Source organism: Dasypus novemcinctus, chromosome 1 (genome assembly GCF_030445035.2).
Source record: "Dasypus novemcinctus isolate mDasNov1 chromosome 1, mDasNov1.1.hap2, whole genome shotgun sequence".
Lineage (NCBI taxonomy): Eukaryota > Metazoa > Chordata > Mammalia > Cingulata > Dasypodidae > Dasypus > Dasypus novemcinctus.
In genome coordinates this window covers 97,687,032-97,697,120 of record NC_080673.1, presented here as the reverse complement: position 1 = coordinate 97,697,120, position 10,089 = coordinate 97,687,032, and positions in this window count along the sequence as shown.

Genomic DNA, 10,089 nt, shown 5'->3' with positions numbered 1-10,089 from the left:
AATTTCAGGTGCCAATTTCTAGACCAGGGGTTTTTAACAAGGGGTCCATGAGCTTGAATTGAAATTCAATAAAACATTATTCTTGTGAGTACGTGTTGGTGCAGATGTGATAGATTTATTTAAATATTACACAATATAGTGTGGACTTAGTTAAGGGGCCATGGTTTTCACCTAACTGGCAAAGGGATCCATGGAACAAAAAAGGTTAAGAACTCCTGTTCTAGACTGTTTTAAAAATAATCTTGAATCTCCAGACTGGCCATGTGCCTGCTGGACCCCGAGCCTCAGCAGAGTTGCAATTTCTGCTCTCCTTTTTGTTGGACTTACCCAGGTAAGCTAACAGGGAGGTGAAGATAGTCAACCACCACACCCAGGAACCAAGAATATCTACAACTGCAAGCAGGAGAATCTTACCCATCAACCATGTGGGATCTCTTGATTTAGAGGCGGAGTGAATATCACCATCCCAGGGTCCACAGGATGGAGGAATAAAATATGGATTTGAGTGGACTTAATGATATTCTACTATAGAACTATTGTGACTGTAGCAATGGAAGAAATTGTGTCATTGATGTGGAGACGGTGGCCACAGTAGTTGCTGAGGGCAGGGAGAGGGAAGAAGAGATGTGATGTGGGGACATTTTCAGGACTTGGAGTTGTCCTAAATGATATTGCAGGGACAGATGCTGGACATTATATATCCTGCCATAATCCACTGAATGAACTGAGGGAGAGTGTAAACTACAATGTAAGCTATAATCCATGCAGTGCAGCAGTGCTCCAAAATGTATTCACCAAATGCAATGAATGTGCCACAATGATGAAAGAGGTTTTTTATTTTTTATTTTATTTTTATTTATTTTTTTATTGACTTTGTAATAATATTACATTAAAAATATATATGTGAGGTCCCATTCAACCCCACCCCCCCACCCCCCCCTCTCCCCCCCCAACAACACTCGTTCCCATCATCATGACACATCCATTGGATTTGGTAAGTACATCTTTGGGCACCTCTGCACCTCATAGACAATGGTCCACATCATGGCCCATACTCTCCTCCATTCCATCCAGTGGGCCCTGTGAGGATTTACAATGTCCGGTGATTACCTCTGAGGCACCATCCAGGGCAGCTCCATGTCCCAAAGACGCCTCCACCTCTCATCTCTTCCTGCCTTTCCCCATACCCATCGTCCACCATGTCCACTTTTCCCAATCCAATGCCACCTCTTCTATGTGGACATTGGATTGGTTGTGTCCATTGCACCTCTATGTCAAGAGGAGGGTCAGATTCCACCTGGATGCTGGATGCAATCCTCCCATTTTCAGTTGTAATCACTCTAGGCTCCATGGTGTGGTGGTTGTCCTTCTTCAACTCCATCTTAGCTGAGTGTGGTAAGTCCAATAAATCAGATTGTAGGTGCTGGAGTCTGTTGAGGCTCAGGACCTGGCTATCACATTGTCAGTCCAGAGATTCAAATCCCCTAAATATATCTTAAACCCCAACATTAACTGCACCTCCAGCACATTAGCATGAAAGTCTTATGAAGGGAGATCCCATCTGAGTCCAGATTCATCACACATAAACACCATTTCCAAAGAGGGGCCATCTGCCCTGGTAGTTAACCCCATCGGCCATGACCATAACTCTCATGGGTCTCTTTAGCCATGAAAGAGGTTTTTGATGTGGGAGGAATGGGCGTGGGAGGGGTGTGGGGTACATGAGAACCTCATATTTTTTAATGTAACATTTTTTTTGTGACGTATGTGTCTTAAAAAAAATAAAAAAGAATAATCTTCAGATATGCATATATCTGTATCTTTATTCAAAGTGCATATATTTTTATATAAATAGGTACCTCCTATAAATGCTGTCGTGCACTTAGTTTAAAATGTGGTCTTAACATAAATATTTTCATTCAATTCAAGAAGGTAAAATGTTTTTCTGAGGGCATATTAATTGCACATATTTTGATGTGGATATTTAAATTACCACTTTTCCCCCTCAAACTGCATGATTTCTGCTGAAGCTGCAGAGGGCACTGTAATCCTTAAAAAAAAAACCAGACAAACCCCAAAGTATAGCATAGATGAGAAGAGATGCCTTGGATGACATTTTGCAGGTCTTGCATCTGGTGCAAATTTTAGAAGTCAGAGGAGCCCTGGAATTAGAAATATGCATCATTTTAAATTACTCATCTGTGTGCACTTATTTTATGTAAAACTATTTGCAGCATATATTTATATTATGCATCACCTTCAATTTTTCCTGATAGATACAATGCTTAGTTTCCAAAACCTATTTCCTTTAATTTTGAGACATTTATTTATACAATATCCTATTACTTTTTTTTTATTGCCCCCTTTGCGGCTTTTTGCTTGCTGTCTGCTGTGTCCATTCACTGTGTGTTCTTCTGTGCCTGTATTTATTATTTTTATTTATTCCCCCTGCCCCTTGCGGCTTGCTTGCTCTCTGCTCTCTGTGTCCACTTGCTGTGCATTCTGCATTTTTTTTTTTTTGCTTGTCTCCCTTTTTATTTTGTTGTTGTGTCACCTTGCTGAGTTGGCTCTCTGCAGCGCTTGCAGGCCAGCAGCACTCCATGGCTTGCGGGCGAGCCTGCCTTCCCAAGGAGGCCCCAGGACACAAACCCAGACCTCCCATATGGTAAATGGGAGCCCAACTGATTTAGCCACAGCCGCTTCCCCAGTATCCTATTACTTTTAATCACAGTCACAGAGGATTGTGTGGCATGGTAGAAAATGCACTGGTCTGGGTCAGTTCAACTCCACTGTTCATAAGCTATGCCACTTGGGAAAATTTTTTATCTCTGAGTAACCTTTTTCTTATCCACAAAATGAGGCAATTGGGTGGGAGGATTTTTCTTCCAGCTTCAATAGCCTCTGATATCTTCATAAACATGCACACACACATACACTTGAAACTTGTTAGAATTAAGTATAGATGGGTGTAAAATTAAATATTGGTGTGTGAAGGAGGTAGGAAGAGAATAATCTGTGTTACAGAGAAAAACTAAGCTAGACATGCAGCAGAGACTGATGGTGGTCCACCAAATTCCATTATCTTTCTGTCTAGAAAGTGAGACTACATTTCCCAGTCTATCTTTACCATTAGAAGCCCATTTCTAGATTCTGCTAATCAAAACTTCCTGTGTGCATTTTTCCTCCCTTGTCCTTGGTGCACAGCCTTTCCCTTATTTTCTATTGCAAACCTTGACTTTTCTCAAGTCTTGGTCTCATCCTCTTCTTTACTAAAAACTGGGCCTTCAGGCAAGCCTTAACTTCCAACTCCATCTGACCTATATCCCCATTTATTGTGTTTCCAGAGAATAAGGTGTCTGTCATGTATGAGTTGTGACCTTCATTTAGGCACTGATTCCATCTATCCACTCTCCCTTAGAACCTTGCTCCAGTAATTTTTCCCTCTATTTCAGAAAAATGCTAGAAAATACCCAAAAGAAGAATCATCTGTAATTTCACTACTCTTAAAAAATTATCTAAAGTTTTCAAGTGAACATTTCTTCTGTCACCCATCATTTTCATCTACCCCAAAGTGGCCTATGTTAGTTTTTTTTCTGCTCCTTTTTTTATATATATAAACATATACTTTGTAATTTTTTATTTTCTTTTTTTTTCATATTCTTGTAAAGAACATGTAGTTTTTTTTTTAGTAACAAATTTTATTTTTAGAGAAGCTTTATATTTACAGAAAAATTACACTGAAAGATTAGGGAATTCCCATATAACTCCTGCCTCCCCACACGTAGTTTCCCATAGTATTTACATCTTACATTAATATGGTACATTTTTTATAATTGGTGGACCAATATTAAAGCATTGCTACTGACCAAAGCCTATAGTCTGCATTATGGTTTACACTTTGTGTTGTAAAGTTTTATAAGGTTTGACAAATTTATACTGTCGTGTCCATCGTTGCAGTATCATACAGAACAATTTCACTGCCCTAAAAATGTCCTGTGTTCCACCTATTCATCTCTCCCCTCCCTTTTGAACCCCTGGCAACCACTATCTTTATATCAGTGTTACAAGTTCTTTTGTTAACACAAGATAATAATCACAGTAACTATAAATCTCCTTTAGTCCATGGTTACACTCCATCCTTAGGTTTGTAGATTTCTCAGTCTTGAGGGATTTGGAATGATGTTTGCTCTGACTGCTTCAGGCTGAGAGGGGACTTAGATAATATGGGGCAGATGGAAGGAATTGTTTGCTTGCAGTTGTAGATATTCTTGGTTTTGGGGATGAAACTTGTTCATCATTGTTTTATTGGTCATCCAGGGCAAGCCATAAGAACTGGAGTGTAGGAGTTAGCCACAACCAGAACTCAGCCAGCACATGAACAAAGATTTAAGTCTCTGAGAGATTAACAGGTATATTGAATATTATAGGTTCAAATAAAAGGAATAGAGAAATCATGAGTAGAGGAATTATAAATTAGTATAACTATGTTTTATTGGGAAAATAGATTGTCATGTGTTCCCAGATAGGACCTGCCCAGGGGTATTGATTTCATGAGGCTGTAAACACATAATTTGTATTTAATAAGAATGAAATCATTCCATTCTTATTGATCTATAATATACTTTTTTCATTAGCAAATCAATATGTAGAGCTGCCTTTTTATTGGTTGCATAATATTCAATTGTATGGTTTCATTGTGGTTTATTCATCTATTTCTTTCTTAAGGATATTTAGGTTGTTCCCAATTTTTCAATGTTCTTTTAATACAAAAGTTCATCTACATATATTTTTACATTCATGCTTTTATTTTTGTAGACTAGAAATGGTTAGGTGCATAGTTGGCTTGGCACAGTGTCACTCTCACTGTCTTCTCTTGGGCAAAAGAAGGTACAAGCTCAAGCTAGCTATATGGACAGGCCTCAAACATGTGCTAGACACAAAAGTAAAGCTTTCTTGGAACTTCCAGCCTAGCCAATGGCCAAATGAATGTACCCTAGTGCTTTATCCTGGCTAACACCTCTGAGAGCTAAAGAACAACCCAAGTAAGTCTAGCCAACCCGCAGAATTGTGAGAAATAATTGCTATTATCATTTTAAATTTATTTTTAATATAACTGTAGTAAAATTCTCTCATTTTGGAGTATAGTTCTAATGACTTTTGACAAATCCATGAAGTTGTGTAATTACCACCAGAAGAAAGATAAAAAGCAATTCCATCACCCCAAAAATACCCAAAATGCTTCTTTATAGTCTAAAGTAAATATAAAAAGCAAGTAATAAGTCATTAGCAAAAATCATAAGACAAAAAATGCTCATTAAAATGATATGTAACATAACCACATTTATTTAAGAATATATGCCATATCAAATGGCAAATTTAAGCAGTGCAAAACCGCAGTTACTTTTGCACCAGCCTAATATTTCTCCCCCCTCATTGTTTGCTCTTGCTGTCTGCTCTCTGTACCTGTACATTGTGTGCTCTCTGTATCTGCTCATCTTTTTAGAAGGCACTGGGAATCAAACCCGGGACCTCACATGTGGCAGTCAGGCGCCAATCACCTGAGCCACAACTGCTCCCTTCTTTTTGTGTTTCTCATTGTGTTTCCTCATTGTGTCTTCTTGTTGCATCATCTCATTACATTATCTTGTGGCATCAGTTCACCATGCCAGCTTTCTTTCTTTCTCATCTTTAGGAACCACTGGGAACCAAACCTGGGACTTCCCATGTGGTAGGTGGGCACCCAACTGCTTGAGCCACATCTGCTTCCCTGAGTTAATCTTTTTTTGGTTTTATTTTTAAATTTTAGTTTGAGTTGATTTTTAAATAAGGTGTGAAGCATGGGTTAGGGTTCATTTTTTTTGGCATATGGATAGTCATTTGTTCCAGCACTATTTGTTGAAAAGATGATATTTACTCCATTGAATTGCCTTTGTATCTTTGTTAAAAATCATTTGATCTTATTTGTATGTGTGTTTCTGAACTCTCTATTCTATTCCATAGATCTATGTGTCTATCTTCAATAGCTATTGTTTTAAGCCACGAAATTTTGGGTGAGTTTGTTATACAATAATATATAACTCACATAGCCACTGTCAAGAACTGTGAAAGGTTTGTGAACTTTTCCTTCTTGTAAACTAAAAAGCTAGCCTACTGTAGTTTCATGGCTGCTGGCAGAAGACCCAAGACTTTTGGGTCAGAGATGAAGAAAAGTGTATTACTCATATAAGCAACAGTTGCCAGAGTATTGGCATTTTTCACTGGTTTGCTGAACCCCAAATTACATGAGTTGATGCAAAGAGGGCCAGCTGACACCTGCATGCAGTGAACTGTAATATTAGAAAGGGACCCTAAGCTTAGGAAACCTAAATCTTTTATAATGGGTATTAAGTGTGCCTTCCCTTTGCCAGAGAGAGACATTATCTTTGTCTCCCAAGGCTGTTTCATATACAAATATTCTTGAAAAAGTAGCTTGGAACAAAGGGTATTCCATGTCTCACTCAAGAAATGCAGAAACATGAGACACATGGAGAATTGTCTCCCATCATTACATATTTTCTGAAATTATTCTACATCTAATAGAAATATAATGCAAGTGATGATGCCAATTGGCACATTTAAAAAGTAAAAAAGAAACAAGTGAAGTGAACTTTAATAATATTTTATTTTATACAGTATATCCAAAATATGATTTTAACAATATATCAATATACAAATGTATTAATGTGTATTATATTCTTTTTTTCATACATAATCTTCAAAATTAAGGGTTTATTTCATATTTGAAGCACATCTAATTCTGATGCTATATTTTCATCAGAAATGTTTGATATTGTTTAGATTTCATAAAATTTTAGCACTGATGTGTATTTGGATTTAGATTTAATAAAACTTACCATTGAAAATTTACCATTCACATACTTAAGTGACCCCACACATACTTAAACATTTTCCAATAACTGGATCAACTTTTATTTGAAATAAAATTAAAATTAAAATAAAAAATTTGCTTCCACAGATGCACTCACCACATTTCATATCCTTAAGAGCCATATGCGATTAGTGGCGACTGAATTGGATAGTGCAGCTCTGCTCCCTCAGGTTCTGGCATTCATCTCTCTGCTCTTTTTCTGGCCACCTTTCTTTGGTCTCCTTTGTAAGGTACTTTCTGCTTAAATCTTAGGTGCTACGGTTCCTCATGGCTTTATTTAAAGTCTTTTGTTTTTTGAAAATTATATGTCCATTTTCATTGTTTTAGCTACCACTTGTAGGCTGATGACTCTCAAATCTATATCTTTAATCCAAACTTTCACCTAAGACTTGTGTGTCTTTTTACTGGACATCAATCATGTGCATATTCCACAGATGTCTCAAACTTTCCAAAATCTCGATTCATATTTTTTATTATACCAACTCCTTCTCTTATTTGGTAAATTTCAGTTGGTTCGTCAACTACCCAGTCACCTAAGAGAAAGAATTGGAAGTTATTTTGAACCGAGTCTAGCTCAATCAATCCACAAGTCCTATGAAGTTTTTCTCATAAATATTTTTGATCCCTTTCCTTCTTGTGCATTACTATACCATTGGTGTAGTTCAACCTGCTCTTTCTTCTGTGACTGTCTTCCTTCTTCTGACTACTAAATTTTCTTCTAGAATTAGGTGAAACCTCATTTTCCAAAAAGCCGCTGGTTCTTCCATTCTTTGTGTCCTTGTAGCACCATATGTAATACTTACATATAATTATATAGAGAGTTTTGCATATCTTTCCTACTGGACAGTACACTCTTTTAGAGTAGGGCTCTGGCTCATTTCCCTGATATCCCGGTTTGTTATTGAAACATTTGAGTATATCCTTTTGAAGTATAAGTTGCTCTCAGTTATCATGCCTCCAACCTTCTTTGATGATATTATAAAAAATAGAAAACATATTTTAATACTTGTTAAAAATGACCTTAATTACCTTGATAATTGTCCCCCAAAGAAATGATTTCTGTCCTGAGAAAAGAATCCATGAAATAACTAACTGCCTTCCAAAAAATGTTGTTATATTAGAGCTAGAATGGGCACTGATATATAATTTTTTAAAGGTCAGTGGCTGTGGGTAATATGCAGTCTCTGAAATGTGTATATGCCAGTAATATTGAGAACCACATAATTTTATTGCAGGATCCCAGGAAGGATATTGTATATGTAATTAGCAGAACAAATTGAGAAGCAGAGCATGTACCTTACATTTTCCACAGTAGATAATAGTGATTGTTTTGATTATGATTTCCATTTGTTTTGTTTTTTCTTTTTTGACCTTTACAGTCTGTGATGTGTGCATCCTAATACAAGAAGATACACTGAATTTTTATATTAAACATTTATTAGATTTGGTGAAATACAAGATCTGAAGAGGGTTAGCCCCCCAGCAAAATGCCCTGGTTTAACTTTATTGCTACTTAGGTTTCTCTAAGTATTTTAAGCATAGATTTATATATACTACTTTGTTTTGTTTTGGAAATTTATTTTCTGAATATTTTGTAAATGTATGAGAAGAGCAGGAGTTTTCTTGGTGTGCAGAATGATAATACCATAGGCTTGTTTGAGAATCTAATGTAGTGTTTGCAGCGGCAAAACAGTGAGCTCTCTGCTGGAGTGTACTGCCGATTACTTATTTTTCAACTTCTAAACAGGTTCAGATTTGATGTTTCTGTTCCTGAGATAATCTATCATCTTGTGAGAAATTACTGGAGAGTTAACGGAAAGTGGAAGCAGATCTCAAGGAACCTCTAAAAAAACTACTAATTCCTTTAGCTTTGCTGCCAACTTTTGCTTCATCAGACTGAAAAGACAAAAAAGCAAACAAACATACAAAAATCCAAACTCTGTGAGCCTGAATAAAGGTGTATATCTTTAAGTCACTAGGATACTGCCAATGAGTCAGCAATTCAGATCATTGAGGAATAACTCAATCTTGTAGGATTTTATGCATCTATTATTTAGAATCGTGGACTTAATTGATCATAGCACCTAGCTAAGTAAGTTGAATGTGGCTGCCTCTGAGGAGTGACACTGGATAGTAGGTAAGAAATAGGGAGGGTAAAGTAGGAGACTTCTGTTTTAAGCATTTTAGCATTATTTGATTTGTAAATTATGCACAGAAATGCAGATTATATTTTAATTAAATAAAAACTTAACTCTAAAAATTTTTAAAATAAAATTATAAACCTGGACACTGATTCTTGTGGTATTCCTAAAGGCTAGATGTAAAGCCACTGAAAGGAGACTAGACTGGTTCTCCTTGAGAGGGGCTTAGCCCAGAGAATTTTTTGGAGTGAAGGGACCCCAAGAAAGTGTGAGAATCAGTCACAGGCAAACAGCAGGACAGTACCTGCATCAAGGGAACCACAGGTGAAAGATGCCTAAAACATATCCAAAAAGAAAAAGTCAATGCTCTTTGTAATTTGTTTCTCTCCACTCTGCTTCCAAAAGCCAATGTGATGGGTTGATGTTCCCTGACTACAAGGGATAGACCAACATTCAAAGGAGTCTGGGATCCTCTGACATGTGGATCTTTCACTGAACCTGTCTTATTGCTGTGAGAAACATGAAAATAGAATCCACTTGCACCATCAAATGTCCTCTATACTGTTTGCTAAATGAAGGAATAATAAAATGAAAATATCTTTAGCTGGAAAGATGGAAACAGGACAGAATTTCCCGTCTCTGTCCACCATATGGGTATGGCCTGTATGAGCCATTGCCTTTGGAGGGATTGAACTCTGGGTTCTTATCACTGGGATCCATCTGGATTGCCAGACAACCCAGAAGAGATCATCAGGTAGAGTAAAAGGGCAAGGGAAAAAGCAAGTGCCTTGTGAGACTGAAGGTGTCCCTGAATGTTCAGGGTTATGGAAGGAGCAGGCTGGTAGGGCCTCTAGATGGACTGTGTCAACAGCTCTTTGAGATGGATGGCTATGGGTGGGGCATTGTACTTGTATCTCCTGGAACTACATTGTCTGAAACTATTATTTATTTTCATCTCCTTTCGGGATAACCTCAGTCTACTAACAAACAAACATTGAGAAAGATTGTGGCCTAGTGATT